Source organism: Canis lupus, chromosome 28 (assembly GCF_048164855.1).
Source record: "Canis lupus baileyi chromosome 28, mCanLup2.hap1, whole genome shotgun sequence".
Lineage (NCBI taxonomy): Eukaryota > Metazoa > Chordata > Mammalia > Carnivora > Canidae > Canis > Canis lupus.
In genome coordinates, this window is record NC_132865.1 from 8,977,212 (window position 1) to 8,994,102 (window position 16,891).

A 16,891-nucleotide genomic window follows, 5' to 3' on the forward strand; every position below is an offset into this window, starting at 1 on the left:
CTGATTAATAGACAAAGAATAAAATAGTAAAGGAAAATGAAGATTATTCAAAGAAATGTGTTACGTGGTGAGGTATTTGACAGGGAGTATGTTGAGATCCTCCCATCAGGCCAAAGAGACAAATAGATTTCAGGCAAATGAAACTTCAAACAAAATTAATTTTCAAAAACTAAAGCTAATCTTTATCAAATATATGGAGAACTATCTAAGCTGGAAAATGAAGAAAAATGTGCTAATTCACCTAAACCAAAATTAAAATTTCTCTCTATATTAAATAGAGAAAAATGTTTGGAGATATATATATATATAACATATGAAATTCCTACAAAGAGATAAGAAAAAGAATATAACCTCAAAACCAGCAATTAGAAAGTGAAAAGAGTGACTTACAGGTAAATGTAAGTTTACCTGCAGGGTAACCAAAACCTGCTAATTAAAATTACAAATTTGCCTACCAAATTAGCAAAATGTTGTTAAGCGAATTTCCAGTATAGAAAAGAGACGGTAAAATAGATATTCTCAAATGTTTGTGAACTCACCTTTAGAAAAACAACATGTATCAGAATTCTTAGAAGTAGTCATATCCCAAAATATTCAGTGCTACCCATTTTTGAGAATTTATTTTAAGGAAATATTCTTAAATGTGTAAAAAACTTCATGTTCAAAGATGATATTGCAAGATTATCTGTAATGATACAAAATGTATAAGCATCTTAAATGATAGAACAAAACAGGGGAGCCTTACAAACTGCACCACTGGTGGGTTCTGTCACACTGCAGATGGGATTATAGAATCAGTGATCTTCTCAGCCCTCAAAGATAACAACAGAGTCTGTCTATATGGCCAGACCCTCAGGACAGTTGCCACTGGGCTCAAGCTTCATCTGTTCTCAAGTGCCTTAAAAATACTCATTTTCTAGTGTGCCATGATATCAAAAAAGATTAGAAAGCATTTTACAGTATATACATTAAATGTGGTTATTATGTAACCATTAAAATATTTACAAGGAAATTCTAATTTTACAAAAATCTTGTATTATTAATAATAAAAAGAATAGAGGTTCATACATATCACCTAATCTCAAATGTTTTCAACCTGTATATGGAACAAAAACTTAAAGAATACACCAAAATGCTAATGATATTCTTTGACTAGTACACCTAAAACTCCTGTTTTCTTTATTCATTTTTCTGTGTTTCCTGTGTTTTCTGTGTTTCCTGTCTTCAATAATGACTAGGTAGTTATTTTTAATAATTAAAAAATAATTTAAGATCTTTAACTTTAAAATACATAAGAGTACAAAAAATACTGCAGAGGAATGACCATTTCCGACTGATTATCTATTGAGCAATTAAAAAAAAAAATCTACCATGAAATGGCATGATAGTGATTGTCTAGCAAGAGAGCTATTTTAAATTACCTCAAGAAGTCAACAAAGGATCCATCCTGAAAGACTGGATAAGTATCTAAATGGATACAATGTACAGAGGATTCCTGTTTAAGTAGAATTAAAACACTTTTGAGATGTTCTTCAAAGCTTACCTTCTGCACCCCAATTCATAAAAATTATGGATTATTCTTGATGAATTCTATTATATTACCAATGTTGACTATTTTGCCATTTTAGACTCAAAAATTTGAAGTTCCAGTCTGTACTCTGTTTTCTTCTGCTTGCCAGAGAGTTTTCTATAGCCAGTGAACATCTGAATCTAAAAGAAAAGAGGGATAGATACTCTATGCATAAATTTGAATTTAGATAATTATTAGCCCATAGATGGTAAAATAGGAAAAAAGTTCATTTTCATAGATTATCAAAGTAGAAAAAAATGAAGCATTCTTTCCAGGCTGAGGAGGCAGGGATATTAGTAGTCTAAGATTCAATATTTGCAATATTTTTTTATATCTTAAATTACATTGAATATGACAATTATCCAGAAGCCAATCAATAATCCAGATTAGGAAACACTCCTTCACTTTTAGTATACCGGTCTATCTACTTTGAGGCTCTACTGGTTTTGATTCGTGTCATAACCTAAAGGTATTGAAAGTGGGGAGAGAGGGGAATCCCTGAGTGGCTCAGCGGGGATCCCTGGGTGGCTCAGTGGTTTAGCGCCTGCCTTTGGCCCAGGGCGCGATCCTGGATCCTAGAGTCCCGGGATCGAGTCCGGTGTCGGGCTCCCTGCATGGATTCTGCTTCTCTCTCTTCCTGTCTCTCTCTCTCTCTCTCTCTCTCTCTGTCTGTCTAAAATAAATAAATAAATAAATAAATAAATAAATAAATAAATAAATAAATAAATAAATCTAAATTTTAAAAAAAGTGGGGAGAGAAAAAATATTAGAATTTAAGCAGTTTAATCTTGTTAATTGTAACTGAGAGTTTTTTTTATAAATAGAAAATAGCACTAAAGATATGTCTTACACTAAGAAAAATTACCAGAATTTTTACTACAACTACTTTTTAAATACAACTAGCTGAAAATATTTATTTAAGGAAATTCCCTAGTGGTAAATTTCCAATATGGTCAGTTAAGTGGTGCTGAGTATATGTGTTTAAAAATGGCAAAAAATATACTTTAATAATTTCCAAGATGTTATATAAATGTCCTAGACAGAGCTAAGTTAATTACTGACAAAATTTTTAGCACAAAGAATTTCAGACGTTTATATACATATATATTGCTTCTCATAGAATATTGTCTTATTCTGTAGTAATTAGTTATAGAAATGCTTAGGCCTCCTTTTTTGAAGATGAAATAAAAAATTATAACAATTAAGTGTATTTTGTATTACAAAAGCAAGAAATTTAACATGTTAAAAAATTTGTGAATGTCTTACTATTTTATTTATGGCTTTATTTGGATTGAAAGAGGAAGGGAAGAAGGAAGGAAGGGATAGAGTGAAAAAGGGAGAAAGGAAAGAAGGAGGGAGGGAAGGAAGAAGGTCATGAGCATTGTACAAAAAAACAAAAATAAGAAAGCAACTGTACAAATTTAGCAAAAGAGATTTAACAAGATGAGATTTGAAAATATGGAAAATTAAACTTTTATCCAAACTCACAGCAGTTTTCAAACAATGAAAGACTTGAAAGCTTTCAGTAGTTCTTCCTTGTATTGATTGTTGTAGAGGACATTATTTGTCCTGGGTCAGCATCATATATAATATTCAACAAGTATCAGAAGGATTAATAAAATAGTCCATCAAAAACGGTACTCATACATGGTATTTTGACATTCCGTAGTCTTAATTCTATTTTTATTTGTAAAATAAGAGCCAATTAATTAAATTAGTAATAATTACACCAATATAAGATAATAATGAAAATTATTTTTAAATTCTGTTATAATTTCTAATATGAAAAAATGTATTAATTTTCAAAGAGGAGTATGATTTAGAATCTGGAAACTGTAGAACACACAGTTAAATATGAATTCCTGGCAGAACTCTAGAATGTATTGTTAAACATGATTTTTGAGCACTTAGAAAATGAAATGGTTGTCTCTGGATAGCAAATAGAGGTCGCTAGTAAACAAGTACAGTTAACTTCATTTTAGAGAAGATTTTGACAGTCTCAACTTTTTTTTTTTTTTTTTTTTTTTTGGTGACTAAGATAAAGCCATAGATGATAAAGCCCCAAATCTATGAATAAAATAAAATAATACAGGAAAGCTGATACACTTGTGATAGGGTAAAAAGAATAGTAGATTGGAATAATAGATTAATGGCACTAACAAATGGCACTAAAAGAACTTGATTCTATTCTTTATTCTTCCACTTACTGTTTTTTAGACCTGGACAAAGCTCTTATTTTGCTAGAATCACAGTGTCCTCACTGAAAAAGGAGAATAATTATATGAGCAGCCTTATTCATGGGGTTATAAGAATCAAATGGGTTGAGAAAAATACAGCATAGGGAATAGAGTCAATAATATTATAATAACATTAAATGGTGACTACATTTATTTTGGTGAGCACTGAGTAATGTACAGAATTATTGAATCACTATGTTGTACACCTAAAACTAATATAACATTGTATGTCAACTATTCTTCAATAACCAAAAAATGGTGAAAACTCTTTTAAAATCATGAAGTGTGATTCAAATATATTTTAATATACCAGAAAGAGATATAGAGTTCCAAATAAAAATTTAAAGTATTAAATCACTTGAATATAGCTGAGAGAGAGCCACATAGAAATTGCTGGGAGACTCAGTCAAAGAGAATGACTAAATATGAGCCCAGTATTTTTAAAACAAAAATAATAACAATAACATAATAACAATGCATAGTACCACTCTTATTTGTGTTAATTAAAACTTACCTACAGTATCGTTTGCTTCTTGGCATCACTTCTTAAAAGGAATTCTGACAAAATAGAATGCTTCCAGAGAAAGGCACCCACAGTGATGATGAAGGAGTCTCAATATCATGCCACATGAAAACATCCTCAATAACATGCTATCCTAGCAAAATAAGACTCATGATGGGAAGGAAATGATGATTGTCTTCAGATACATTAGTCCACTTTATGGAAGATGGATTATATTTGTCTTGTGTAGTTTCAAAAAACAAACTTAAGATCAATGTATGAAATTTGCCTTATTTTAGTTCATAATAAAAGTTTCCCAGTTAAGAGAATGAAAAGACAAGCCACAAATTGGAAGAAAATATTTCCAAACACAAATCTGATAAAGAATTATTAACCAAAACATACAAAGAATTCCTAAAACTCAACAATGAAAAAGCAAACAACCCCATTATCCAAAACCACAAAAAAGATAAAAGATCTGAGCAGACACCTCACTAAAGAAAATATACAGGTGGGGCAGCCCCGGTGGTGCAGCGGTTTAGCGCCGCCTGCAGCCCGCGGCGTGATCCTGGAGTCCTGGGATCGAGTCCCACATCAGGCTCCCTGCATGGAGCCTGCTTCTCCCTCTGCCTGTGTCTCTGCCTCTCTCTCTAGCTGTGTCTCTACGAATGAATAAATAAAATCTTTAAAAAAAAAAAATACAGGTGGAAAGTAAGCATATGCTTGACATCATCTGTCATGGAGAACTGCAAATTAAAACAGAGAGATGCCACTACACATCTATTGAATGGCAATACCAATGCATTCAAGGATGTAGAGCAATGGGAATTCTCAATCACTGCTGGTGGAAATGCAGAATGGTACAGACGCTGTAGAACACTATATAGGAGTTTCTTACAAAGCTAAGCATAATCTGACCATACGACCCAACAAGCACACTCCTAAACACTCAAATAAATTGAAAACTTATGTCCACAAAAACCCTGCACACAGATATTTATGGTGGTTTTATTCACAATTGCCAAAAGTTGAAAGCAACTAAGATGTCTCTCAACAGGTGAATGGATAAATAAACTGTGTATGTCTACAGAATGGAATATTATTCAGTGATAAAAGGAAAGATATCAAGCCACAAAAAGGCCCAAAGGAAACTTTAATTCATATTCCTAAGTTTAAGAAGCCAGGCTGAAAACACTACACACTGTATAATTCTAACTATATGACATTCTAGAAGGCAAACTATAGGGACCTTAAGAAGACCATAGGTTGCCAAGCATTCAGGGGAGGGAAGAAGGGATGAATGGGTGAAACATGGAATTTTAGGACAATGAAACTATTCTGTATGATATTGTAATGGTGAATTCATATTGTTATACATTTGTCAAAACCTACAAATCTGTATAACACAAAAAGTAAATCCTAAACTAAACTGTGGACTTTAGTTAATAATAATGAATCACTTTTCATTCATCAGTTGTAACAAATATACCACACTAATGCTAATGCACACTATTAGAGGAAGCTGTGGGGTGGAGTGGGTGTAGATATATCAGAGAAGCTCTCTGTACTTTCTGTTCAGTTTGCTTCTAAATCTAAAACTGCTCTGAAAGGTAAAGTCATTTGGAAAAATAATAATAAAGTCTGTACAATTTTTACTTAAATCTTCCCAGTAATGAAAGCTACTCATATATGAAATGGGCTGCTTGCAATGACAACAATCACTATACTTAAAGTTCAAAGAGAGATCAAATGACCATCCTTCCTGGATGAGGTAGATTTCTTTCTTAGTGCGAAGTGTTACACTACATGACCCCTAAAAACCTTATTAGACCACTCTAATTCATTAGAAATGGTCAGGGTGCAGCTCTCATCAAATTACTTCATTTTGCTTCTCACTACTTCTAAAGCCATCGGGAATGCCTATATTTCCACCTCTCTCTCTCTCTCTCTCTCTCTCTCTCTCATAATTCTCACAGTAGTGGGAGGGAAGAGTTGTTTGTATGTGTCTGATAGCAAAACCTTGCTCCCCTTCCAGGCATACCACAAACTGCCTTCTTTTCAGCCACAAATATGAATCACTGATATTCTAGTTGAATTGATCTGTTTGGTTAGGATACCATGCTTTTTCTTAGATAAAAATTACCCTAAAATTGATTTGTAAATAAGACATTTCTTCTTATACTTCATACCCAAGGTTAAGCATCTGGGTCTATGAAGAGCAAGAATTCCTAAGATGCAAAAAGAATAGTATTTGCTAGCTCTTTTTTCCCAGCAATATGTGAACTTTGGTATATCTTAACAATTGAGGTGTTACCCTTTGAAAATCCACTAAACATTCCAGACATTTTCTCTAGAAAAATATATATGCACATTTTAAAAATTCCATGCAATTTCAGGGGTTCATGGAATTTCTGAAAACAATACAAGAACTGTTAGGTAGCCCATGATCCTGGAGTTAAGAACCCATACAGGAGTATATTCAATACATAACTTGATAGTTCCCATCTCTGACCTTTGCTCACAATATTTTTCCACTAATATGCCCTCCCACCTGCCTTCTGCTGGGCCACCAATTCTACTGTCTGACCTCTTTATAACTAACCAACTTCACATTTAAATACCAACCAAAACATTCCTCTTCTGATCCTTTCTTTAACTCCTATGAGACCAAACTCGTTCCTATCCCCGTGTTCCTTCTCCCTCTCTTGGTCCCATACTTTCCTCCATTATTTAAACCCACATACTTATTGTAATAATCTCAAACCTGTTTGCTTTGTGAAGTCTTGTCTGGCAATTCTTTCCTTATCACTCATTGTGAATATCACCCAATTCTGTAAATGTGTTAATATTCATAGGGTTTTTAAATTTTTGATAATAAATTATTAAGAAGAAGTAATGTGACTTACCTCCTTAGTATACCCAAATACCTATCTCATAACCGGTACTCCATAAACACGTGATCACTTCTCCTTTGCATTTAATATACTATCATTTAATGTAATATTGTAATGTTACAGTATTAGTAATAATTAGTTACTAGTTGAATAAATGAGTTGATGGTGGATTTTTTTAAAAAATTGATTGAAGTGAAATTCATTCACATAACATAAAATTAACCATTTTAAAGAGAACAATTTTAGTAGCATCTAGCACACTCAATGTTGTTCAACTGCTATCTCTAGAGTCAAAAAATTTCTATCACTTTAAAATCTTTTACCCACTTAATAGTTTCTTGCCATTCACTCCTCCCCTAAGCTTTTAGTATCCGTTGATCAGTGTTCAGTCCCTCTAAATTCATCTATTCTGGATATTTCATCTAAATGGAACCATATAATATGTGACTTTTTATGACTGGCATCTTCCACTTAGCATGTTTTCAAGGTTCATTCATGTTGTGGCATGTATCAGTACTTCTTTCTTTTTTATGGCCGAATAATATTCTATTGTATGTATATACTATATTTGTCTATTCATTCACCTACTGATGGACAGTTTGGCTATTTCCATCTTTGCACTATTATAAATATGATTATTATACATGCTTGTACATGTACTTGTTTAAATACCTGTTTTCCATTATTTGAGGTTTACACCTAAGAGTGAAATTGTAAGATCATGTAATAATTCTGTGGTTAACTTTTTGAGGACCTGCCAAAGTGTTTTCCACAGACCCTGACCCACCTTATATTCCCAATAATGTACAAGGTATAAGGGTTCCTATTTCTCCACAACCTTGCCAACACCTATTTTCCACTATTTTTATTATATACACCCTACTGGGTATTAAGTGGTACCTCAGGATAATGGCTTTTAAAACATTTGGCTGTTTTGGACACATCTCTGACATCTACAGAGGTGAATTTACTGTGAAGCTGATAAAACTTGTGTTTCAGAAACCTTTACTGAAGACTCTGTGTTGAAATTAGATTTCATAATTTTTATTCTTCTTTAAAAGAGCCCTATAAATTACAAAGGTTTCCAGCCCCCACAAAATTTGAATTTCCCCTACACACAAGTACATAGGACTATCCACTGTTCATGAGATTAACAAATATACCCATCTCCATGTATGGTGGTATATTCTTTTGTTTCCAATGTCACCATACTTAACTTAAAGGCTTTACGACAAGTATCACCTGAGTAACAAATTTAAGAACCTAGTATTCCAGGTAGCATGGCAGGAACCATAATAATCCCAGTCACTTATTATTTGCATGATACCGTGAGTCCTGGTTATTGCTAGAAAGCCAAACATAAATTTGTTTCCAAAAGGATACATACATAATTCTTCTAACAATTACCTCTTCTCAAATATCAAATTAAAAAGAACAGAGCCATAGACTGCAGTATTTTTAAGCTATACTGTCTTTTACTTTACTTTTGCAGTTTGCTTGTAGTCAATAGGATGATTCTATCTTATTCACTAACAGAAATCAAGTAGCAAATGCAAATTTATATGACTATTGATGTCTCTGATTTACATAAAAATCTGTAATGCACATTCAAAATCTGTACTGACTACAAATAGATCAAATAGTGAGCTCCTTCAACTATGCCCATATGATTTATGAGTAAGTTTTACTGCTATGTGCTGTTATGCCCTTCAGAAACTAGGTTATTCGAATTGAATATTCAGTGTAATACAGTATGTGACAGACTATACAAATTATTTGCACAAGACAGGGTAAGTAATTTTGACCGTAAAATTTGATGATAATGTTCATCAGGAGAGTGGCCTGCCTCTCTGAATAGGCTTGAAAATTTATGTTACAGTACCATATGGTGTTCTTGGTTTTCCACATTTTCCTCTTGAAGATTCAAGTGTTCTTCCATCTTTTATCATAATTTTATCCTACGCAAAATATTAGCTTTACCTTGCATGTAAGCAAACTAAGTTTAAGTGACTATCATTAAATTTTAACAAATTCACCTTCCAGTTTGTATGCTAGAGTAGGACCCAAATGAACAGATTCTCACGCAGTTGCATTCCATGTACCTTAAAAGTTCTCTACTTTTTAAGAGAAGATGTTCACTGTCAGACTAGTTCAGTTTTTTAAAATCAAAATACTCACCTATTAAAGATCAACAAACATTGAGTTCTAATTATTTCCAGTTCTCTCTTCTATGGATTTGCCATAATTTGCTTATAACCTTCTATCACCTATTTTCATGTATGACTTCTCAATCAGACAGGTTGGGCCTCAGTTAATCTGAAAAGAGATATAATAAACTCTACCTCAGTGAGTTTTGTAAGAATCATGTGTGATATTAGCATTCAAGAAAAGTGAGGACTTTCTGACCTTCCTTTAAGAAGAGAAAGAGGATACTTTTAAGCCAAGGCAAAAGTGCAGCTCCTACCAACATTTTACAGATTTAAACTTGCAAGACTACTATTTGTGGAACAATGTTTCTCATACCTTAATGTACATACAGATGATCCAAACAGCTTGTCAAGATGAAGATTCTGTTTTAAAAGTTCTGGGGCAGGGCCTGATATATTGTTTCTGAGAAACTTTTAGGAGATGCTGATACTATAGATCGGCAGACCACTCTTGAGTAGCAAGATTATAGAACTCCCATGTTTCTACCTAAGTATGCTGAACTTAACTAAGCAGGTATGATGTTTTTTTTCACATTAGTGATTTTGTTTAATTTAGAATAATCATGGATTAATATACAGTTGTAAGAAATTATATAGAAAGTTCCCACATACCCTATAATCAATGGTAATATCTTACAAGACTATAGTACAATGTTACAACCAGGAAATTAACAGAGATAATCAGATTTCTCCAGTTTTACTTGTATTCATCTGTGGGTTTGTGTGTTTTATGTAATGTTACTGTGTGTTTAAATTCTTTCTTCCACTGTCAAGATACAAAACAATTCCATCAAGGATTTCTCCTGGAAAGGATTTGCCCTTTTATAACCGCATGCATCTCATACCTATCTCTATCCTATTCTCTCCCTTCCTCCTGACAATCACTAATGTGTTCTCCATCTCTATAATTTTGTCATTTCAAGGACATTATATAAGTAGAATCATAGATAGTATTTAACCTTTAGTTATTCACTTTTAATCAGTGTAATTTCCTAGAGATCATTCAAGTTGTTGTGTGCATCAGTAATTCATTCTTTTTTGTTTGTTTCTGAGTAGTATTCCATTATATGGCTGAACCATAGTTCAGCCATTCAGTCATTGAAGGACATCTGAGTTGTTTCCAGTATTGGGTTATTACAAATAAAGCTGCTATGAACATTTGTGGAAAGGTTTTTGTGTGAGCACAAGTTCTTAGTTCTCTGGGATAAATGTCCAACATATCATATGATAATTGGATCATATAATTGCATGTTTATTTTTCTAAGAAACTGCCAAATTGTTTTCCAGAGTGATTGTACTATTTTACATCCTAACCCGCAAAGTATGATCCAGTTTCTCCATATCCTTGTCAGCATTTGGTGAGGTCACCATTTTTTATTTTAGCCATTCTGACTTGTGTGTGCAGATAATCTCATTGTTGTTTTAATTAGCATTTCCTAATAGCCAATGACACTATACATCTTTTCATGTGCTTTTTGCCATTTGAATATCCTCTTCCATGAAATGACGGTTCATGTCTTTTCCTCACTTTATTATCAAATTTTTATTTTCTTTAAGATTTTTTATTTTACAGAGAGAGAGGGAGAGAGAGCTCACATACACACACCTGCATGTGAGTTGTGGGGGAGGGCTGAGGGAGAGATTCTTCAAGCAGACTCCCTACTGAGTGTGGATACCCATGTGGGGATCAATCTTATGACCCTGAGGTCATGACCTGAGCTAAAACCAGAGTGGGATGCTGAACCAACTGAGTCACTGACGTGCCCCAAATTATTTTTATTTTTTGCTGTCAAGCTTTAGTATTATTTATATATTCTAGGTACTAGATCTTTCTTGGAGATATTGTTTGAAAATATTTTCTCCCATGGTATTTCTTATCTTTTCATCCTCCTAATAGGATTTTTTCATAGAGCAAAAGTTTTTAATTTTAATTTGGTGTAGTTTTACAACTTTTCTTTCTGTAGATTATGCTCTTGGTGTCAAATTTAAGAACTCTTTGCCTAGCCCCAGATCCAGAAAAGTTTCTTCTACTTTTTCTAAAAAGTTTTATAATTTTATGTTTTTGCTTTTTTTTTTTTTTTTTAAGATTTTGTTTATTTATTTGAGACAGACTCAAAGAGAGCGGCAGAAACATAGGCAGAGGGAGAAGCAGGCTCCCTGCAGGGAGCCCGATGCAGGCCTCCATCCCAGAACCCTGGGATCATGACCTGAGCCAAAGGCAGACACTCAACCACTGAGCCACCCAGGTACCCCTATAATTTTATGTTTTATACTTAAGTTTATGATCCATTTTGAGTTAATTTTTGTATAAAGTCTGAGATTTAGGTTTAAATTCACTTTTTTGCCTTAGATGTCCAGTTGCTCAAGAATCATTTGTCAAAAGGGCTTATCCTTCCTCCTTTGAAGTGCTCTTGCACTTTTGTCAAAAGTCAGTTGGTGTGTTTTTAATGATGGCATGAATGTCCTACAGGTCTGTCCCCAGCAGTAGATAACTGACAGCAATCAAAACCATGGCAGTGTCCCAGTCAGTACAAATTTCTTTATGAAAATATAATTACTATCAGAGAAGGAAATCTATTATAGTCTGCTTAGATCTTAAGGAAAGTTCCAATGTAGAGCCAAGTTACTAGCACTGTTCTCTCACTGAGTTTCAGCAGTTACCAACAACTTGTCATTTCATTTTGCTTTTTACTAACCTACTTCTAATAGACACTCCATCCTTTCATTTAGTAGTTTAAAAGTCAAAATTATTTAAATTTTATCCATATGCCTAGCCACCTTCTTGAACATATTTAGTTTGGCTCTTTAGTGCTTCAGATCAATTTGATGTCTTTTCCTGGCAGTAAGAAGGAAGAGAAGAAGCCATGAATTCAGCACTTGAAGTATCCCTTAAATACATGCACTGTCTTCTCCTTTATGTCAACATAAAACTGAATATTCATTTGCCATTATTATTTATTAGATACTGTTAATTCTCTACCTGGGATATAAATGGTGTATCTCTCTGCTTTCAGAGAAAAGAAGCTGTGCAAATATTTTCAAATCAAGGAACTGTATCCCTGCTAACCATTTATTACTCACTCTTAAGGAGGAATCTACCCAAGAACTTTGCCCTGTCAGACCCTGAACGTCCTGAATTTCCAGATAGGCAGGGACTGGGAGCCTGGTGCTCTAGGGCTCTAAGAGCTAACTACAATTACAAAGAGGCCATCAGAGTGTAGACTTCTATTCTGCAGTCTTGTGCCCATTGTGCAGAACTGTGACCTAACTATGTGCTGGAGATAAGCACTCTGACTTCTCCCTTTCCTAGTCTGATTTCCTTACTATATCTGCTTTCTCTGAGGATCTCCTGTAATTTTGCTTCATCAACTCAGTCTTGGTTTCTCTCTTTCTACAAATTGCCTCTCTTCACATTTAAATTTTGAATTAATCCAAATGGAACTCCTTCCTGCCAAGAGCTTTCCACATACATCTCCAGTAGCATCCCTTTGAGAGAAACCAATCTCTTCTCTGAATCATGAGATTCTGCTTCTGTCTCCAGGCCACAGCCACATACACTGCTGCCAAGGCAATGACAAGTCTGCCTCAGGGTAATTGACATTTGTTTGGGGGAGTTGAAATAGTTCCACATCCCCCTTGTCACATCTGCTTCTTGCTATCTACTGTCTCATTCTCAATCTTCTCAAAGCAGAAATTGCTAATCTAGTCAGAACCCAAGACACTGATCTGCTATGTTTTAGTAGTGATTGGGATTCCTAAGCCTTAAAGGCAAGAAACCAGACCCTCAGGCAAGAAACCAGTCCCTTACCCTTTCTCTGGGGTTTTTTTTTTTTTTTTTTTTTTTCCTCTTCTGTGCAATAAATCCATCTGGGTATGGATTACTTCTTAGGGAAGATTTCCACTCAAGATGAGAAGATGGGTAAGTAGACTCACAATCTGACCTATGAAATAGCATACTCCCCTTAGCATTTGGTTCCCAATATTAGATTCAGGGAAAGATTTTAGAATCTACTTTAGCCTCAAGGCCTAAATTGAATTTCTCAATAGAGATTTTGCCAGAGCTCTACATTCTCTACTAACTAAAATTCCAACTCCTTCATCTTCTTCCTCTTTTTAAACCTTTTACCTTTTAAATTATATTCCTAATGTCAAAGGAAGAGGCCACCATGTAATACCTGACACAAAAATTGAATCTGTTGCTAAGCCAGGCAGAGCTATACTTGGAAGGTAAAGGCTCCCAGAATAAATCTGAAAGCTGATTTTGTATAGTGTTTGGCAGCATGGAGTTCAAGGAAAACTCATTTTCCCTTAGAAATTTTGAGATGCTAAAAAAAAAAAAAAAAAAAAAAAAAAAAAAAATTGAGATGCTGCTTTATTAGCTTCTAGTATCCAGTAGTGCCAATGAGAAATCTGATGCCAATCTAATGCTTCTTTATTTATAGGGATTTTTTTTTTTTCACCTCTAGAAGCTCTTAACACTTTTCTCTTTAATTTTAGTGTACTGGATCTTATAATGGTATGATGAGTTTGTGTTTTATTTATCTCGCTTGCATTTGGTGACCTTTTACAATATGAAGACTTGCATATTTCAGTTGTGGAAAAAGGTTTTTCCATAGTATTTTTCTTTGTTTTTATTGGGGTTTTTTGGGGGAGGGAGTGGTGATCAAACTTTTTATCTCCAAGTTTCTAATTGATTCTCTTTCAAAATAACATATTCCAGTTAACATAAAATATATAATGTTAAGTTTTTTAGTAACTAGACCGAAATGAGACCGCCAAGGCAAGCAAGGGTCCAATAACAGATTTTATTGCAGGCACCCTCCGGCGAGGTTCCATGACTCACGGGGGAAAGAGAGTGAGTCGGGGAAGTCGCGCCAAGACAAGGTGGTAGGGGGTTTACATAACATTGTAAGGCAGAACGGTTTCCTATTGGTTGGCTCATATGCAAAGGAAGGATTGCAATTCGACCAATCAAAGGTGACTTCCTCCTCTGGGGTTTGAAGGGCATTGGGTTCGGTTGGGGAAGTCCAAAGGAGAGGTGTAAGGGTCTGCTCAAGCTGTCGTCCCAAGTGGAGGTGGTGACAGGAACCTCAGCCATTTTGGCTATCCGCCATCTTGAGGAGTTTCCCTTCCCGCCTGGCCCCAACATATAACTTCTCTTATCTCTATCTCTAGTTATTGTCTATTTTATTCATTTCCTCAGGTATTAGTTTTTCTGTTTGTTTACAACAGTTTACAATTAGTTTTCTGTTTCCATCTGTTAGTGCTTCTGATAAAATTGATTCTGCACAATTGTTTGCTAATTCTTGGCTTATGTGATGATCTTTGTACTTGAAATTCCTCATAACTTATGTAGATCAGTAGTGTACAGAAAGGGAGCCATAGGAGTGGTCTACCCTAGGAGTAGATGTATTTTATCACCAACATTGTTCAGGATTATCAGCATATAGTGATAATAAAGTGACCCAACTTTCAGTCTTTTATAGCTTTTATTAAATTGGCTGCAGCCAAACCTCCCCCTTTTACTGCCTGCACCTAGAGAAAATCATTCCCACCCAACCCCCTCTTATTCTATCTCCTCACCTCACTCCACCATTGCTGTGGATTCCATTCCATATACTATATTCTTTCTCCAGTGATTGTGGGAAAGAGCACATTGCCAAGAAGTAGAACACTAACTTATTATCTGGGCAGAGAGTCCCCCATTTCTTCCTCCTCTTGCTATTCATGTGGGGCACAGCTCTGCTTTTCCAGCCCAAATCCCATCTCACTGACACATCCTGGTAATCAGTTTTTGAATTAAAAAAAGAACAAAACAGCAATTTATTCAGAAGAAACTAAGTAAGAATAAAATCTGAGGGTATATGTAAAATGAAAGAGATGACTAGTAACTAAACAATCTTTAAAGCCAGAGTGCCTGGCTGGCTCAGTTGGTAGAGCGTGTGACTCTTGATCTCAAGGTCATGAGTTTGAGTCCCATAATGGGTATACAGATTACTTAAAAAAATGTTTGTTTTAAATGATCTTTATCATAGATAAAAGATAAGATAACATGATAAGATAACATGCCCTATGGTCCATATAGGACATTATCTTTTCTGAAGCAATTTAAGTGCACAATAAATATCCATTAAATAAATGAATGAAACATTAAAAATGCACCTTCAGACTTTCTCAAGACACCAATTTTCAGGAACATTTTGTGAGCACACCATTTGACTCTTTCGGACTGCTACTATATGGAAAAAATGATGAAAACATAGTTGTTACTAACTTTACTTTCAAAAAATACCTGAAATATTTGGAGATTTTAACATGCTTATTGACATGAAACATATTAGTACTATGATTATTTTGTTTACATTTTTTTAAGATTTTATTTATTTATTCATGAGAGACACAGAGAAAAGCAGAGAACTTACAGATTAACAGAAGAAAAGATCTAGAGAGTCGACTGCTAGCAAGGGTTCACAAATAAGCTTTGGGGTCAAATATGCATTGTAGTGTATTCTAGACAGATAAAGAACTTAGGTTGGGAAATTGTACATCATAATATCCATATGTACATTTCCATATGTACAAAGGATGTGTACAAACAATACCATATGCACAAGTGAAATATGATAAACAACTCAAAATCTTCACAGCATTTAGAGGTGAATATGAGAAGGGAGCCAAGTGAGACTTGGTTGAATTATAACTCTACTAGCCCAAATTTGCTTAAAATGCGTAGGTTTTATGGTGAACCACCAGATACATTGGTAGGAATCAGAATTTATACTAACTTCATGTATTTTCATTCCCAAATTTACTCCTACAAAAATGTCCACTTATTCAAAGCCGGTTTCTTTTCTTCATATGTAACTCTTGAGAACTGTCTGAATTTATCATTAATTATTAAGAAAATACAACAAAAGAAAAAAGACCTACTCCTCTCTCCCTCTAATTCTTCACAAATTGGAATATAATATTCTTTGTCCAATTTCTATCTGTTATTCAACAAGATATGAATAGCAGGTTTTAAAAACTTTGATCAATTGGAATTTTTAAAGAATTAAGTAATTGAAAATTGAATTTAATTCTTAATTAAGCAGTAAGAAGAATCTGGTAAAGTTTGCAAAAGCCAAAGTTTATTCAAGACTTAACTAGAGGGAATAAATACCACTTTTAACTGAACTTAGGAGATAATGAATGGAAATCCAAAAAATCACTTCACGAACAAAGGCAGAGTCTGTGCACTTTTACAAAATACTTGTGAAGACAAAAATGACAAAATTTGCAGTTCATGTGCAGCATGAGACACCATTGACCTCCCTTTCCAAACTCTTAGCTTCCCTGATTTTTGTGACATTTTTCTCTCTCAGATCTACCTCTCTAATTGCTACTTCTCAGTTCCTTATCTTATGCTACTCCTTAAATGTCAGCAAGTTGCAAGGTCTGACCTCCCAATCTTTTCTTGTTCTATGCAGGCTCTTACTAGT

General features: G+C 34.3%; 1 protein-coding gene across 9 annotated transcripts in view; it reads left to right on the forward strand.

The window, feature by feature from the left end:
* The window catches only part of CNGB3 (cyclic nucleotide gated channel subunit beta 3), a 247,341-nt gene that overhangs the window by 130,252 nt on the left and 100,198 nt on the right, over positions 1 to 16,891 (forward strand). Inside the window, exon 2 of one of the 9 annotated variants that reach the window (XM_072804006.1) lies at positions 11,521 to 11,656. The exons of the other annotated variants lie outside the window; for them this stretch is intronic. The gene's annotated coding sequence lies outside the window, so the exon portion shown is untranslated. The remainder of the gene's footprint in view (positions 1 to 11,520; positions 11,657 to 16,891) is intronic. 9 annotated transcript variants of the gene reach the window in all.